The sequence below is a fragment of the Culex quinquefasciatus genome, chromosome 1 (genome assembly GCF_015732765.1).
Source record: "Culex quinquefasciatus strain JHB chromosome 1, VPISU_Cqui_1.0_pri_paternal, whole genome shotgun sequence".
Classification (NCBI taxonomy): domain Eukaryota; kingdom Metazoa; phylum Arthropoda; class Insecta; order Diptera; family Culicidae; genus Culex; species Culex quinquefasciatus.
In genome coordinates, this window is record NC_051861.1 from 22441167 (window position 1) to 22459762 (window position 18596).

Below are 18596 nucleotides of genomic sequence, written 5' to 3' on the forward strand. Positions count from 1 at the left end.
CGTCGAGATATGGATACGGACTACACTGGAAAAAATGATACACGGTAAAAAATGGTGATTTTTAATTTAACTTTTTGTTACTAAAACTTGATTTGCAAAAAAAAACACTATTTTTTTATTTTTTGATATATTTTCGAGGACATTAAATGCCAAATTTTCAGAAATTTCTAGGTTATGCAAAAAATCTTTGACCGAGTTATGAATTTATGAATAAATACTGATTTAAAAAAAAACGAAATTTTTTCATTTTAATTTTTCGATGTAAAATCAAATTTTCAATCAAAAAGTACTTTAGTGAAATTTTGATAAAGTGCATCTTTTTCAAGTTAAATCCATTTTTAAGAGACTTTTTTGAAAATAGTCGCAGTTTTTCATTTTTTAAACATAGTGCACGTGTTTGCCCACCTTTGAAAAAAAAAATGAAAAGCTGAGAAAATTCTCTATATTTTGCTTATTTGAACTTTGTTGATACGACCCTTAGTTGCTGAGATATTGCCGTGCAAAAATTAAAAAACTGGAAATTTGATGTTTTCTAAGTCTCACCCAAACAACCCACCATTTTCTAATGTCGATATCTCAGCAACTATTGGTCCGATTTATAATGTTTAAATATAAAACATTCGTAAAATTTTACGATCATTTCGAAATAGTAGTTTATGCAACAAGTTGCAAAAAGAGGATTTTTTCAGCACGAGTCGTACATTTATCCAACGAGGTTCACCGAGTTGGATAAATACGACGAGTGCTGAAAAAACAAGTTTTGCAACGAGTTTCATACAACATTTTTTGCAATTCCGAAAAACACCCATTGAGTGAAATTTTAAGTCAAATTTTCATGTATTTTGTCAATAAATCTTTAAAATAAAAAAATGTTGAAAAGTGTTACTTTTCAAAACAAGTGCTGAAAAGTTCAACTTTTCAGCACCCATTTCAGTGCTGAAAAGTAGAACTTTTCAGCATTTATTTTGAAAAGTGTTGCTATTTGATTCTGTTATTATTGGTACAGAAAAGTAGGCTATTTCGTCGTTCAAGACTGACAGGAAAAGTAAATAGTTTCACGACGGAATTGCAAAAAAAAATATTTTCAAAATTTTTAAACCAAGACTAACATTTTAAAAGGGCCTAATATTGAATGTTTTGCCCTTTGACTGGCGCTAGTATGGGGAGCAACTGCTTCTCTGCACTTTCCGTAAAACAAAGCTGCTAGCCATGAGAAGGGATTTTGTATCTTCGGCAAAATTGTAAAATTTATGTGAAGAATTCTACAATGCTGCAATGATGATGACCCTCTCCTAATATTTTTTTATTGAAAATTGTGCTTAACAATTAAAAAGAAAAAAAAACTGCAAAGATAAGCAAACTTAGAAAACTTTTTGATATATCATGTATTTCGTATTTTACAGTTGAAGGTTTCTTTAAAAAAAAACTATTTCAAAATACAGTTCAGACTCTCGGCTATCCGAAGTTCTATAATCCGAAGATTTGTATAGAACTTCAGATGATCAATTCATTTTTTTGCATATTTTTTGCCTTTCTTACAAAAGAAAGGTTTAACGAAAATCCGTACACGGATTAGGAATCGTTCCAGAATAAAATCCTATTATTCGCAATTTAGGACCGTAAAAGTTGTCAAAACATTTTTTTAGGATATTTTTTGGACTATTTTACAGACAAAAATTCAAATTTCAAACAAAAAGCCATTCGAAAACTTTCAAAACTATTTTTAACCTATTTTTTCTTGTTAAATTTTTGATTTTATACAGAATCTTATACTAAACATAAAATTCAAAGTCCCGGCTCGTTCTCACTCAAAAATTCGACAAGTCAAAGCTTAAACGCGTGAAATTCCTTCTGGCTTATTGTAATAGATCGACAAAGAGTATTATCGATACGTATTATTTAAGTTATAGACAAGCATTCAAGACTATCTCTAACAATATAAATCCAATATGCTTTTTCTTTATTAATTATAATCATCTAGCCATCATCATCACCGCCAATTTGGCCGCCATCTTGGATTTCAAATCACTAAAAGCATTTTTGGTTCATATTCAAGCTCAAACCCACAGTTTCAAATTCCAAGAATCTTACGTTCAAACGATAATGCCATCCTTTGCCATTTTTTTTAAAACAAATTCCTCCAATTTACGCAGTCAGCACAAGTCCATTGCGTAAAAACGACCTTCAAAATTTTTAAGCAGCCGTTTTCGCCTGTTGCTGGCTGCCGGAGATCGAAACGCCGAAACGCAACAACAAACACTGCTGCTGAGGCACCGTTTTCGCACCAACTTGAACAGGCTTCGACAGGCGGTGGCATTGACTGGTTTTCTGCATGAAATGTGTACCGTTGTTCTACCATGCACCATCCCGCGACGAGTGACCATTACCATTATTATTATGGGTAGGGTAATGGTTAGGGTTAGTGAATTTTCACGATTTCGCGGACAGCGTGAAATTCGTGAAATTTGAAGATTTCCGCGAAATCCCGTGAAATTTATCATTATTTCTCAGACCAATTCTTTAAAATAATAATATAATCAAAATTTCATTCACAAAAGACTTAAATTTTATTAGTTTTCAATTGTAAAATGTGATATGAAAAAATAATAATATAATCAAAATTTCATTCATAAAAGACTTAAATTTTATTAGTTTTCAATTGAAAAATGTGATATGAACCATTTAAAAAAATGTTAGCAAAACCAACATTAACATGAAATTGATACATCATTTTCTAAGAAGTGAATGCTGCGAAAACTTAAACGATGTTAACAAAATCAGTCAATGAAAAAAAATATTCACGTATTTTTTACAAACTCTGTCTTTTTCAACCGAAACATGTTAAATTCGATTAAACAAGTGAATTGTGATATTATTTTTAAAGATTGCACAGTTTTTTCTTTAAATTTTATTGATTTTTTTAGAAATCAATTAATAGCAAACATTTTTTTAAAGTAACATTCAGTGAAAGAAGTCGTCTTTCCCTTTTCCTCCGGTCAATGAGTAAACGGAGGAGCAAAAAAATAGATAGAAAAAATTTAATTCGTCAGAGCAAAGAAACACATTGAGAAAATAGATTGCTCTTAATTTGATGCTCTAAAATATATTTCATTAATTTTACTTAGGAAACTAAATTAATTTAGCAATATTTTCATTAATTTTAAAAGATGTTAAAAGATTCATGCTTGGTTATTCAACATTAAATTAACATTTATTTGTAAGTTTTTTTTTCTATTCAGTTTTTTTTTATCTTTAAAGAATATTTCACCTGTTTAATTTTCACGATATTTAAATATTTGGGTGGATGGCTCCCGTGGAAATTTAAAAAAAATGTTTGTTTTCTGTTCGGATGTTGAATAAAATTTTGAAGATTTCGTTACAGATTAAATTACTTTTGCCTATCGATTTTAAATTTAGTTTCTGAAAAGTGCGATGAAAACTCTAAAAATATGTTCAACTGGGCAAAATGCCATAAAAAAGTTAAAGTTGTTTTGTTGAATTTGGCTTTGATATGAATTTCAATAAAATGTAAAGGATATAATAGTAGCAAATCAGCGAAAACTGTTTAGCTATATTAGTCGAACATTAAAAAAGCAGCTCAATAAATGATAATTTGCATGCCCTATATTTTAGTTTCAAAGTAGATATAGAGCCCATCCATAAATCAAGCGGATTTTTTTTAAATTACTAAAAGTTTTTTTAGTGCCACGTTGAACGTTAAGAATTTTTATGTTTATTGAAAACAATGTATAATAAAGCAAAAAAGTAGTTTCTGTATGTTTAACATAAGATTTTGATAGTTATTTTAACATTTTTCACGTTCCGCGAAATTTCCGTGAAATTTAGTGTTTTAAAATTAAGGTCCCCGTGAAATTTGCAATTTTTTAGCGTGAAAAATCACTAAGCCTAGTAATGGTCGTTGAAGAGGACGACCATCAACTTTTTGTTTTTCGGGGGATCGGCCGCCGTTGATGATCGCGATAATTTTCAGCTGCTAGGGTGGTCATGATTCAAAAAAATGTTTGAGTTAATATCACAATCCTCAAAGCTTTAAAACAACTCAAGCTGCAATCAAAGAAGACCACCCTAATGGGGCAACGCTAAATACCAGTAAATAAAGGTGGCGCAAGTGGCTGTGATCGTGGCCGGTTGAGCCTCAACTTGCGACCGCACCAGCAATGTTTTGTTAAGGCACAAGTGTATTTGTGTCTGTAATGAATAATGACGTGCCTGGATTGCGTAATCTTCCCTCCGTATTCAAAGGCACGCGAAGATGAAAGCGAGAGTGTGACTTTTAATTTTACAGTTTCAGATATTATTGGCAACACAGTTAAGAGAGTTTTGTTTTTAACACTCAAACGCTCGGGTAGTCATTTGACCCCTATTTTTTTTCTTAAAAATCTCATAAGTTTTGGTAGAATTGACCAATTTGAATGCTTCCGGGTGCAAAAGATCCAGATTTGTCTATATTTTCAACTGTCTGACGGAGGTCAAATGTGGTCCGTTTTTACCGGAGATATTCCGGATTCTGTTGGGGTACCTCGGCCCTCCTAAATGGATATTTGGCCAATATAATAAAAACTTTTCAACAGAAAAATTTCGGAAATGATGCAAAACTTCAAGGAATCATCCTAAAACATCATCCTGCATAGATACATGACATGCTGAAGACCTTCGGGCACCGGAACAGGTTCTATCCGGAAACGGTTCACTGAGCTGATGTCAATTGTTGCCCAACTGGAACCGGCTCCGCTGCCCCGTAGGACTTAACCATGTCAATTATTTTTGCAGGATGATGTATTAGGATGATGCCTTGTAGTTTTGCATCATTTCCGAAATTTTTCTGTTGAAAAGTTTTTATTATATTGGCCAAATACCCATATAGGAGGGCCGATGTACCCCATCAGAATCCGGAATATCTCCGGTAAAAATGGACCACATTTGTCCCCCATCTGGCAGTTCAAAATATAGACAAATCTGGATCTTTTGCAACCGAAAGCATCGAAATTGGTCAATTCTATCAAAAGTTATGGGATTTCTAAGAAAAAAAATAGGGGTCAAATGACTACCCGAGCGTTTGAGTGTTAAGGATAACACAATATTTCTCACATTTCCACCAGTTCGAAACATAAAACTTTAATTTGCTCAAATCTTTGAAAGCAAAAGGCAAAACAAACCCGAAAACAAGCTATAAAAGAGGACCGTTCACCGCAAATTCGACGGCCCAAACCCCTTAAGCTGGCTACCCGTAGAAAGTGCCAAAACCATAATAGATCCATCAACGATGGAAAGTTCAATTCTTCTCAAATTGATACTTTCTACCGAGCGCACAAATCGAAATGATTAGGCAACTTTTATTTTAGAAAGCGTTCGATCACCCTTTTGGGGTCAAATTAGACGCCATCGTGTCGTTTTGAGCGGAGATCTGGTTTTAATGAAGACCTTCATTTCTCTTCTTTAAAAAAAGTTGAACTTATAGATGCTGACAAGTACTTTTTTCAGTACTATTGTTTAACGTAAAGTGAGCCATTTCTTCATGCAAAAATGATAGAAAAAGTAAGTAGTTTAACAACGAAATTGTAAAAAGAACTTTTAGGGGAAATTTACCCATTTTAATCACTCTAAGCCGCGTTATTAAATCAACATTTTTAGATACATCAACAATGGAGAGTTGCTTGCTCACTTTTATTTGAGCTATTTGTTACTTTGGAACAGTAAAAAACACTTTACGAAAGCTGTAATTCGTGATTAAAGTGCTGATAGGCCGATAAAAGAAAAAAGCTGAGAAAGGGTATATTTCCCCTACAACTCCATTGAGCAACTCTCTACAAAATCGGCCGATTTCGACCATTTTTATTTTTTGTATTTTTTTATTTGACTTAAACTTTGTGGGGGCCTTCCCTATGACCAAATAAGCTATTTTGCGTCATTGGTTCACCCATACAAGTCTCCATACAATTTTGGCTGCTGTCCATACAAAAATGGTATGTAAATATTCAAACAGCTGTAACTTTAGAGTGAATTTTCTGATCAATTTGGTGTCTTCGGCAAAGTTATAGGTATTGTTGAGGACTTTTGAGAAAAAAATAGGTACACGGAAAAAATTGCAGATTTTTTTATCAACTTTTTTTTCACTTAAACTCAATTTCCCAAAATACGTATGTTTTTGATTTTCGAGATTTTTTGATATGTTTTAGGGGACAACAATCCGGAACTTTTGAGCCATAGAGAAACATGGTCAAAAAATCTACCGCCGAGCTATGATTTTTTGAAAAAACAGTGATTTTTGGAAAAAATCGAAGTTTTATGCAAAAACAAGTTTGACATTATTTTTTAATGCAAAATTGAATTTGCAATAGAAATGTACTTCACAGATTTTTTGATAAAGGGCTCCGTTTTCAAGATATAGCCATCGAAAGTTTGAATTTAGCGAAATATTTGCAGTTTTTCAATTTTAAAAAATAGTGACCATAAGTGACCATTTCTAAAAATATTTTTTTTAGAAGTTCAGAAAATTTGCTATAAAATTGTCTAAGAGACATTGAAGATTGGACCTCGGGTTGCTGAGATAGAGCCGCTTTAAGAAAAAGAAACACGAAAATTGAAGTTTTCTTAATCTCACCAAAATAACCCACCATTTTCTAATGATGATATCTCAGCAACTAATGATCCGATTATCAATGTTAAAACATGAAACATTCGTGAAATTTTCCGATCCTTTCGAAAAAAATATTTTGAAATTTTTTAAATCAAGGCTAGCATTTTAAATGGGCGTAATATTTAATGTTTGGCCCTTTTAAAATGTAAGTCTTGATTTAAAAAATTCAAAAAAAAAATTCAAAAAAAATTCAAAAAGATCGGAAAATTTCACGAATGTTTCATGTATTAACATTCAAAATCGGACCATAAGTTGCAGAGATATCGTCATTAGAAAATGGTTGGTTGTTTTGGTTAGATTTAGAAAACTTCAATTTTCGTGTTTCTTTTTCTTAAAGCGGCTCTATCAACCCGAGGTCCAATCTTCAATGTCTCTTAGACAATTTTAAAGCAAATTTTCTGAACTTTTCGAAAAAAAAAATATTTTTAGAAATGGTCACTCATTGTCACTATTTTAAAAAATTGAAAAACTGCAAATATTTCGCTGAAATCAAACTTTCGGTGGCTATATCTTGAAAACGGAGCTCTTTATCAAAAAATCTGTTAAGTACTTTTCGATTGCAAATTCAATTTTTCATTAAAACATAATGTCAAACTTGTTTTTGCATGAAACTTCGATTTTTTCCAAAAATCATCGTTTTTTCAAAAATTCATAACCCGGCGGCAGATTTTTTGGACATGTTTCTCTATGGCTCAAAAGTTGCGGATTTTTATCCCCTAAAACATATAAAAAAATACGTATTTTGGGAAATTGAGTTTTAGTGAAAAAAAGTTAATTAAAAAATCTGCAATTTTTTTTCCGTGTACCTATTTTTTCCTCAAAAGTCCTCAACAATACCTACAACTTTGCCCAAGACACCAAATTGATCAGAAAATTCACTCAAAAGTTACAGCTGTTTGAATATTTACATACCATTTTTGTATGGACAACAGCCAAATTGTATAGAGACTTGTATGGATGAACCAATTACACAAAATAGTTTATTTGGTCACAGGGAAGGCCCCCACAAAGTTTGAGCCAAACCGAAAAATACAAATAAAATCCATTTCCGGTTTTGGTAGAGAATTGCTCCAATGTGAAATACTTACTTTTCCTGTTCGCAATTCGCAATTCGCAATTTTCAGTGTAAGAACGGGCCTTGACCGATCTTATGCACTAGGTTCCCGACGAACACGCACTGCCCTTACACCTACATCTCACCCTTGCTCTGAGTCAGTACGAGCAGCACGCTAGAACACGCTTTGAGTGTTCGTGCCAGGCATGCACACCTTCTTTTCCGGTTACGCATTTTAACTCGGCCGGGGGTGGTACATTAAGTAGGGTTTGATGTAAGTATAAGCGCCTAATCATTTATAGTGTGCCTATCAACTTTCATTAAAGCAACAACTGTTTTATTTTTAGTTTGAATTCAAAAACTTATTGTTATTTACTGTGTATTGTTTTCTCCTGAAATATTCCCTAATGTTGAGTCGTGTTTATCTGTTGCTATTTCTTTTGTCGCGGTGTTTTGTTACAATATTTTGGTCCTAAGCATTTTAAAAAAGTTTTTCAAAAGTACAATAGTAATATTTGTTTTAATCCTTTAACCATTCCATAAATTGAATAAGGGCTCAAACCTCACTTGTTTGAAAAAAGGGCGAAGATTGCAAACAATAGACAGTAAAAGAGAATTTATTTTATAAAAATCAAGTATCAATAGTAAGAGAACGATGAGCGTATTTTGAAGAATAAAAATGAGATGCTAGATGTATTAGATGTAAAATTAGACAAAAGTTAATAAATAGAGATACAAAACAAGCTTAGATTATAGTAATGATAATTTATAGGACAGATAAAGAATTATTCAAATAAATAAATTCGCAATAAAATCAAAAAAGATTAGGCGAATGATAAATAAACTTGATATTACTAGTACATTAAGGAAAAGTATATTTTTAAGGGAAAAAAACAAAACAAAGTTTGTTACAGCAGTATCAATTGATAGAAAAGAGTGGAAAAGCTTTGAGAGATAAGAGAATCAAAAGTTTGTAAAATTAAAATCAAATGTTGGATATTAAATAGAAGAATCAGTGATGAATTGGGAATCAGAAGAGCAAAATAAAAATAGGAGATAGGTGGTAGCTGAGAATGAAGAGAAGAGAAACCCCGTTGTGCGATGTTTCAGGTACATCCACAGCAGTTGACTCAACATACTGCGAATCAAAACAATACCGTCTACAATCACAAATTACTTACCTTTCCCACATCTTTTAGCCGTCTCGACTCTGACCCGCGGTGGTCAAAGATTTACGATCCGTTTCCACAGGCCACCAGCTAGGTCATCAACTTACTTTTCCTGTTATTCTCAAATTACGAACCAGCCTACTTTTCTTCGACACAAATAACAGAATCGCAAAGTAGTAGTTGTTGTTGTTGTTGTTGATTTTATTGTGGGAACTTTAACCCTATGGGTCATTCGCTCCCGTAACACTTTCCGATAGAAGGCCTAAAAAGTTTTACTTTTCAGCACTCGAAGGGGTGATACAAAGTTTGATTTTCAGCACTGCACTTTTTTGATGGTTTGATTGGGTTTCACATTTTCAGGTGTTTAAATCCTTGCTCCTATAATCATCATCCATAGCGATTGCAACTCAGCTGGAAACGCAAACACGGATTATCCAATGGTTTAACAAAGGAACATCGAGTAGTACAATTTGTTATGCGTTTGGACATCGTACAGTACACGCGTGCTAATTCACATCACCATCAATTAAAACCTGTTGATTTTTCGGACCGCCTCGTGTGTACTCATCGATTTTTTTTTTCTATTTCTTTCAACTGTTTCGCTACAAATTCCACACCAATGTTCCAGTTATGGGGCCACGTTTCTCAGTTGTTTGCCGCCTTCAACCCATTTTCGAATGTCCGCCTTCGTAAGTCCCCCCTAAGCAATCGTCGTAAGCCGAGCTTTGTTAAAACATTTGGTGGACTTTGACCACCTCAACAGCCACAACAACAACAACAAAAAAAAGCAGAATTCTCGTGGTAGAGTGCCTGCGAGGTGTTTGTTGTTGCTGACGAATGATGATGCTGTAACAGCTGCTGCTGGTGACTGGTAGTGGCCCAAAACAGTGTGCCGATGGCCTCGATAAGCTTGTGTGCTCACGGGACGGGTTTAACATCCTATTCCCACTGCTGCTTAATTTGTGGTTAGTGACCGTGGTCATTCGTAGCGTTTGAGAAGTCACGTGATAGATATTAAGTAATTTATTTGGTTCTTAAAACAAGCGAACTGACAGCAACAGTTTACACCCAACCGGGAACGACATGAAATTCATGTAAATCAACATGTTTTAATTTTATTTTCATAGGTATGAATATTGTTCTCAAAAAAGGTTGAAAATCTTGATAGTTTGCTAATTAATCCTGGAAAACACACTTGGACACTTTTTTAGTTTGTACCCCGTTGGTTGGTGAAAGTCAAACACTATCAAAACAAACGTTTGATAGTGAGTGTGAACTCCATGTAAAAGGGGTGTCTAACTAAAACGTGACCCCGTTCGTTTGACAACAGTTGGTGTCAAACCATCGGGGTTTGAGTGTACTGTGATTTTCAAACAAGTGTCCAAGTGGTTTATGGATGGTCTTTATTATGCATTATTGTACAGAAATTTTGTCTTGATTTGATCTTATTGTTTTATTTTAAAACAACTTCTTTCACCTTTACACTTTGGATGGATGTCATAGCCAAAGCCAAAATTGGAAAACAACCAAAACAAAACTGTTGGAAAGTTTACCCTGCTGACTTGTTTTGGTTCACGCGGGAAGGAGATATTAACGAAGGGCAGCAGCAACAACAACAACAACCATCCCCCGGGTGGAGGCCATCAACACGACAACCCGTCCCGTGTGATCGTCGGTCGGTCGGTTGGCCGATTGTTTCGTCAGTTTAGTGGAAGGAGAAAGTGCAAATAAAAAAAAATCCGGACAGACAGACGCAGACCACGCAGCAAACAAACTCTTGTTGTGGTGGCTTGTGAGTGGGGCAAGGTACTTACCTATAGGGGCCGATGGGGGGGGGGCGTGCGAATTGGACCAATTGGGGCGAATTGGGACAGCAGTTTAAGCAATGTTGCAGTCTAATATTTTGCTTTTTTAAGTGGTTTCGGTTAGACCAGCTTCAGAGCAACAAAATGTTTTCATTCATTCCCAAATTTTAAGTGTTCTAAAACATGCTCTCCCTATTCAGACTGTAGTACCGATTCGCCCCAGGTAACGGTACTTGGTTTATGAAAAAGACGACTTGAAACTATGTTTGAAGCACTTTAAAAAAAATGTGTTTTTTCAACCAATTTTCCAGGGTGCGGGGCAGAACTAAAACAAACCATTTCGTCAAATACAACGTTGAAGGGTGATAACTTAAATAACCTTTCCAACATAGTTTCCATGAAGTTTGATCACTTTTATAAAAATAGTCACCTAACAAAACAAACATTTTTGAAAATAGTGTAAAGACACTATTTTTACAAATAAGCTTCAATACAGTTATAAAAATCAACTAATGTTGCATTAAAAGTGATTTGTAAAGATACCAGAAGTAAAATAATTCATTTAATCCAAATTTCATACCTTTTGATTGTTTTTATAAGGCAGGATAAGGGTAGTCCATTCTGCCCCAAGTGGATTTTTATTTAACACTTCCACCACCAAGCCTCTAAATGATTTGAACGTTCCGTTGTTGTTTGATTACCTTACATCTAGTAACATTCTAAGCATTGAAAATACTTTTTCAAACATTCCTACTTCTCAGAAAGCTTAAAAACCTCTAAATAAACAACGTTTGTGTGGTTTTGTCAATAAAGTTACATTTTGCTCATAATTCGTAAAACAAAAAAAAAATCAAACGCCGTTTTCGGTGTGGGAATATTATTTGTCGTCTTTTACATATGAGAGTCTTGCCTTATAGTGGATCTAAATCCATTCTAAAGCCCAAATCGAAGGTCCATTCGTAGTGGTGGTTGAAAAGTTTTTCTGACTTAAATGAAGATCTTAGTTCTGGGAATTAGTAAGATTTTTTTTATTTTTTGGGAGGGTGATCCAGTCCCTCATCATTGATGTCGAAACCTCTAAACTGGGCCCTCGTTCTGTCACGTCCGTCAGTAGTCCTGTCGTACATTACAACTAGAATCAGATCTGCCAATGAATTAGTACACTTCGACCAAAAAACATCTGACTGTAGAATAAATGCACAGTTGTGTGTAGTGCGTCCATCCCGGGATTTTTCCAAAACCGGTAATTCCCGAATCCCGGGATTTTTCATATTTTGTCCCAGGAATTCCCGAAATTGTAAACATATCAAATTTTGATCTAGAAATTCAAATTTGATTGTGGAAATTAGTAATCGATAAGCATTTTAAAGCACTTTAACTTGACTTTAAACTTGAAAAAGCAAATCTAAAGTTTTTTCTCTCTCATTGAACTTTGCTCTCTCCCTGCTCGCGTCTCGGCTCGCGCGCTTTTATGTCGACTGTCCAAAAGCTTTCATGCACACCCTGAACTACCACATTCATACCGTCCAGCGTGTACAAATAGGGGGGTCTTTCTGTGTATTTTTGGATGTGTTGTATGGGAACTCGTGCATGGAGAAATCCAAACAAGTTGGCGGCTGCTTGGGAGGATTTTCAGTGCGCGTTAGATTTTCATTGAGAGCTCTATGGATACGATTTCAATGATTCCAAGACAATTTGGCGTGTTCGCTCAAATATAGGTATTCGTAAAAAAAAATAATTGATATAAATAGTAGAACGACTTGTTGCTTACAAAAAGCGTTTTTAACTGAAATAAAGTAAATAATAAATAGCTCAGTTAAAAGTGAGCAAGCAAGTTCATCGACAGATATGCAAAATAATTTGGAAGAAAATATAACAAAATCTATAGCATACAATAACTTCCTTTACATGTTGTTTGTCCAAAAACAAAAATCAAAATAAAGCTTAAATAAGCTGTCGCAATAATGTCTACTTGGTTTGAATTCTTGAGTTTTGTTCGTTTAATTTTTTTGGGAAAATTTTATAAAGTGATGTTTTATTTTATTTTTTATTGATTTATATTGAGACATGAGATGCAGTAAAATAACAAAAAATCACAGATTTTTCATACTTAACTAAAAATTACTTTGGAAATTACTTTTTATTTGTGGCTATCAATGCAAAATTTGTTATATGCTTAAAAAGCCCATTTTGAAAATCAATGCAAAAATAAACGTTAATCATTCAATAGATTGCACGAGTTTTTGTTAAATGAAAAAAAATAATGTTCATCGATATTATTTTTTCCAGTTTTTTTAGGGAAATTTTGAAGAGAAACGTAAAATACAATTTGTATGGCCTGATTGTTTTGGTCAGGAAACTAGAGCACGAGATTTCAAGATTAGAATGGTCAACATCCGGAATGTTTGCTTAGTGAGAATTGAGAATAATGAATAATTTTTGCTCTAATCTTATCCAATGGAACATAAGAGAAGTCATTCTAAAGAAAACTCCAGGGAAAAACTTGTGGTTGGATTACGCCTTAAGTTTTGATTTAGTTTTTTTTTTATTAAAGGACAAGCTAATTATAGAAAACAATGTAAAACAATGTAAAAAGTATTTCCATTTTACACTTCTTGAAGAATGATAATTGCTGTAATAAGAAAGAGTTACTATTTCAATAAAAATAATGTAATCAACAATTCTCACAACAATATTGCTAACCTCATATAATTTCTCTTTATTATGTATAAAAGATATTTTTTAAATATGATTGAGCTTAAAAACTTGAAAATTACTGAAAAGAATGTTTGAACAGGTAAACATTTTGGCCACGCGTCGCCTCTGACATGTATGTAATCAAAACTTTATTATCAACGATTTTAACAAAACATTAAAAAAAATCCTTTTTTAACGCATGTTGCAAAATGTTTGAAGTGACTAGTGGCAATGGAAGAGAAAAAATATATATAAGTGTATAAGCTTTTAAGCAAAATACATATGAATTCAAGGTAAAATTGTTAAAAAGTCGAAATTTCGCCTAAAATTTGTTAAAAAAAAAACCTTCTCCTAGTGGAAAATTGTCCAAAGAATTCGAAAATGCATTCCGTTTTCCGATTAAAAATCATGTTCATTGAGAAAATCATGACACTTTGAGAGGTTTAAAATAATGACTTTCATCAACATTTTCTTAACTATAGTTAACTAACTATTTAAACTTGTTAAAATTTTATGAAAAGTTCTTCTTGAGATACTTTGAACACTTCTCTACCACGGTCAGTATGTTTCTAAACCATTCCTTACGTATTTTAATTGTACTCTTCATTTTGCGGAAAAATCGCAAACCTATCAAAGTCACCCCGACTATCAAAGTCACCCCGTTTTACGGTACATTGAGTGGTTCAAATCCGGGCTTTCTTTTTGAGCTCATACTGGCTACAGGAACTCCTTCCTCGAATCACTTGATGTTTGTATGAAAAAAAAAACCGTCAAAATGTTTCGTGTATTCTAAAAAGCTTTTCTATATTAATATTCCAACGCTCAAGGCTCCAAAAAAGTTGGAACGGTAACTTCAACTCAATGGTTCTCGGGCAAAACTCAACCAATCGGGACGATTCTTGTTTCCAGTGGTTTGTTAGGACGTCTAGATGATTCTAGAACTTTGCAGAACTTAATTTGATCAAATCTGTAATTGTTGCGATCACAAACATCGTTCCAACTTTTTTTTTCGCGTGTAAAAAAAAATCGCCAAAAATTCCGCGGAGGCCGTCGTTTTAAAAAAGGTGGAACGATTTTTTCGGTCGCAGAAATTACATATTTGATCAAATCAAGTTCTGCAAAATTTTATGATCATCTAGACATTCTTACAAATCACTGGAAACAAGAATCGTCCCGATTGGTTGAGTTATGCCCGAGAACCAGCGAGTTGAAGTTGCCGTTCCACCTTTTTTGGGAGGCTTGGGCGTCCGTGTAAGTTGGACATGCGTTGGGCGTTCCAGTGTTAAATGAAGATCTTAGTTCTGGGAATTACTGCCCACCATTGAAAAAACGTGGGTCTCGTGGCGCAGGGGTAGCGGCTTCGGCTGCCGATCCCGATGATGCTATGAGACGCGGGTTCGATTCCCGCCTTATCCACTGAGCTTCTATCGGATGGTGAAGTAAAACGTCGGTCCCGGTTTCTCCTGTCTCGTCAGAGGCGCTGGAGCAGAAATCCCACGGTAGAGGAAGGCCATGCCCCGGGGGGCGTAGTGCAAATAGTTTCGTTTCATTGAAAAAACGGCTAATATCCACTTTTGGCAAAAACGAGATATTAGCACTAGGTGGTAGAGGACGTTCCAACGCATCTTCTGGAAATTGAATTTTACTGAAATAGTGTCTAGACTTGACTGCCGATGCGAAAAACCAAACGGCTAATATGTCACTCTTATGGGAAATTACCTTGACGGAGATTTTGTGTCAAACACTAAAACGCGTTTTTCTCGGAATACTTGATTTGGCATAATAGCCGAATTTTCAATTATGGGCAGATTAGGAAGAATTGAATAGTTATTGCGCCTTCCACAGGTAAAAAACTGAAATACATAGTTGCTTTTCTCCATATTCATCACAATAGGCTAAGGAACAAGAGAGCACACGTGCAACGATCTCTTAACTGTTAAAAGTAAGTCTTCCCATAACATGCAAGAACAAAGTTGTAGAATATGTCAAAGCACGAACATGGATATTTTGAGCTCTAATTAGTTTAGTTCAGCATCCAGTGTGCAAAGATATGCTGCATAATGAAAAATGTTTGTCTGATAATATTAAACTCATTTAATTTAAACTCCTTAAATTCTTAACAAGGTAATTTTTGAGAAATTAAGCTGATTGTAAAATAAAAATATGAAATTTTCAGATACAGCCATCCATTAAATAATAACCAGCTGGCCTTGAGCAAAACTGCATGTGATAAGGGATGATGATGTAAACGCGTGGAAAGACTTTTCCTCGAAAGTTAAAGTTTGTATAAAACCAATAACACACACCTACCTCAAACAGCTGATGATGCCTTTCTTTAACAAATCAAAATGTTCACCACGGGGTTCACGTTTACGGGTCTTGGCCAATTTTGGTAGTCACTGTGCGTGGTTTGGTGGGACTGATTACGACCGATTACGAAAATCCTCGCGAGCGAGAGCAGCTGTCTGGTCTGGGGAGCTGGTTTGTCCACACACAGAAATTTGTCACTCACTATCCTGTCGCAACTTGACGTTTCGCACTGCAGCGCAGACTTTTTTCTTCCTTTGCCGAGCACACAAACAAAATTTCCAACAACAACGCACAATACTTTCAATCTAGTACTGCAGCGGACGCCTTTGACAGCCAGCTCACTTTTCCTTTCACCTGACGTAAGTTTTGTTTTGTTCTGATTTTCTGGATTTTTCCAACTTTTTGCAACACGCTAATTTCACCTTGAAGATGATTAATTCACACGAAATTCACAACGAAAAAGCTCCAGCCAAACTGGACCGATTGCTAAACAGACACAGCACAGCAACACTTTTGTCCCCTTGCTAGAGCAAACACAATTATGTAAAATAGAAACTCTCTTCGCAGCGACCTGCGACTCGCTGCGAGATTGAACGACGTTTTCGCATGCACACTAAAAAATCTCCATCTACAAGTTCTTAAATTCTGTCTAGAACGCGCTGCTGTCACCCACTCCACACACACAGAACACGGTCAGCTGCTCTTGGGCAAAATTTGAAGAATTTCACCACTCGGACGAAAAGCTTCGAGAAACCAAAACCACACTCACGAAACGCTGGCCAAAGACTGAATTTGAAATGGCTGCTCACTTCGCACGAAACGTTCACCATGCATGCTGGGCATTTGGAGTTTCTGAGAAGGCTCGTCTTGTATACGTTCAAGCTTCGTCGTGCCTTTTCGTACGATGGTAAAAAAGGAAATCCTGAACATACGAGTTGATCTCGCTCAAAATGCCATTGTGTTTGCATCTGAATAGTACACGTGCGAGTACGAATGAAATGTTTTATTTTCAGTTAAGGATGACGTAGTCGCTCATTTCCTCAACAAATCATTACTGAAGAGTGCAGTCAAATTATACTGATTTATTGATGCTTCCTTTAGATGCAATCTCCATTAGCCCAGCTTTGCGTGGAATTGAAAATCATCTTGCGCTGCTAGGAATCTTCCAAATGTTTGCCCGATCTCTTGTGCGCTTGGGAACAGCGTGGTCATGAGCTTACGCCTAGGCTTACGCGATTTGACTTCGTGCACACGCGATACGCGTAAAAAATGACGATACGAGCGCTATGTGAGCAGAAAAACGATGGCTCTGCAAAAGGGAGCGTTCATTTATTACGTAACGCAGTAAGGGGGGAGTCGATGGCTGTGTTACGATCCATACAAAAAATTTAAAATTTGTATGGAAATTTTGTTACGAGGGAAGAGGGGGGTCAAAAATCCCATTTTTGCGTTACGTAATAAAAGAACGCTCCCAAAACTGATAAATGAGGCTCCATTCAAATTGACCGTTGAGAGAAAGCTCTCGCAACGGTATTTCTTTTATATTACAAAATGTATTTCACATCCACGAGAATCGATTGCATCTCCGTTTGACGTCGGTTGAGGAACGTAAAGCACGTGTCAAAAAAAGTCCAAGTAACACAATGTCTGTGGGTGACTTGTGTTATCTCCTGGAATCTTGCATTAACGCGCATTTCAATATATTCAAAGTGTGTTGAGAAAGGCCAGATCAGGGGACACGATCTCCAAATTTGCTATTTTTGGAAGCCCGCGCGCACATCCGAGTTTTGTTTGTCAATGAAAAATACGCTTGGGAAGTTTGAAAAGAAAATATTTGCTTGCAGATCAAGTTGCTAAGCAGACATTTGTTGTTCTCGAACAAGATTGAAAAACTGCGATTTCTAAAAATAACAGAATATTAAACACTCAGAATACCACTAACGTATGAAAGTAATGTACATTGCAATTGGGTCCTAAAATTAAGCTTAAATTTGTGATATTATTAATCGCAACGCTAAAGCTAATTTTTCTGAGTACAGTGACTCTTTGAACGACCGCAAAGGATTTAATTTTTTTTATTACTCAATTTTTGAAAATTAACAAAGCTGCCATTCTTAAATGCAAAGGTTCTACTTGAAAACTCGTTCGTGTTTTTACCGTTGTACATAAAAATTAACATGGGGCTTTAGGACCCAATTCATGCCTGATTTTTTTAAAACAAAGATCTAAAAAAAGATATGTTCTGCCAACTGAGATTTTGTTAAATAAATTTACGAAAAAAAAACTTTTGAATGGTATTCAAGTGATGCTTTTTTGCTAGATTTTATGGCATGATTTTTTGCAATGAAAAATATTTTGAAAAAATGCTGATTCCAAGTTTTTTTTTCGGAATAATCAGAAAACTTTACAAATGTAAATTTTTAAACATTGGAAATTAGACAAAAAAAATGCACAATTTGACAGCAACATTTCAAAAGGCATCATGCCAAGCATCATGTACATTTTGACACTTTCTGGGTTATTGCATATTCTGAAATTACTCCTAATAATCTACCTCTCTACCAAAAATGAACAAAAGTTACTTCAGTAGAGTCTGTTTAATAATGATGTTAAATAAAGTAACAGAAACAAAATCTATGGCATAAACAGTGCCCTGCCAACCTGTCAAATAAAAGACTACATGAACCTCGTGACAAAAAAAAAGCATCCTGAAAAAGACGCCATGTACATTTGCTGACGAAAAGCGAATCATAAAAAAATAGCCGATTCAGAGAAAATTGTCCGCAATCTGCTAAGAAATCAAGGGTTGGCTTGAGACATTTTTCTCTGTTATGGCAATACTTCCCCTCCGCTTGCAAAAAGCGCTATGTACATTCGACGAAGAACAACTAATCATAACCTGG

The 18596-nt window shown here is 34.9% G+C and overlaps 1 protein-coding gene across 2 annotated transcripts in view; it reads right to left on the bottom strand.

The window, feature by feature from the left end:
• Positions 1 to 16470, bottom strand: part of LOC6035549 (3-hydroxy-3-methylglutaryl-coenzyme A reductase) — a 70211-nt gene extending 53741 nt beyond the window's left edge. The window contains exon 1 of one of the 2 annotated variants that reach the window (XM_001845655.2): positions 15694 to 16470. The gene's annotated coding sequence lies outside the window, so the exon portion shown is untranslated. Of the gene's footprint in view, positions 1 to 15689 lie in introns of both variants that reach the window. The other variant, XM_038257413.1, reaches the window with a different exon arrangement.
• Positions 16471 to 18596: the final 2126 nt, after the last annotated feature.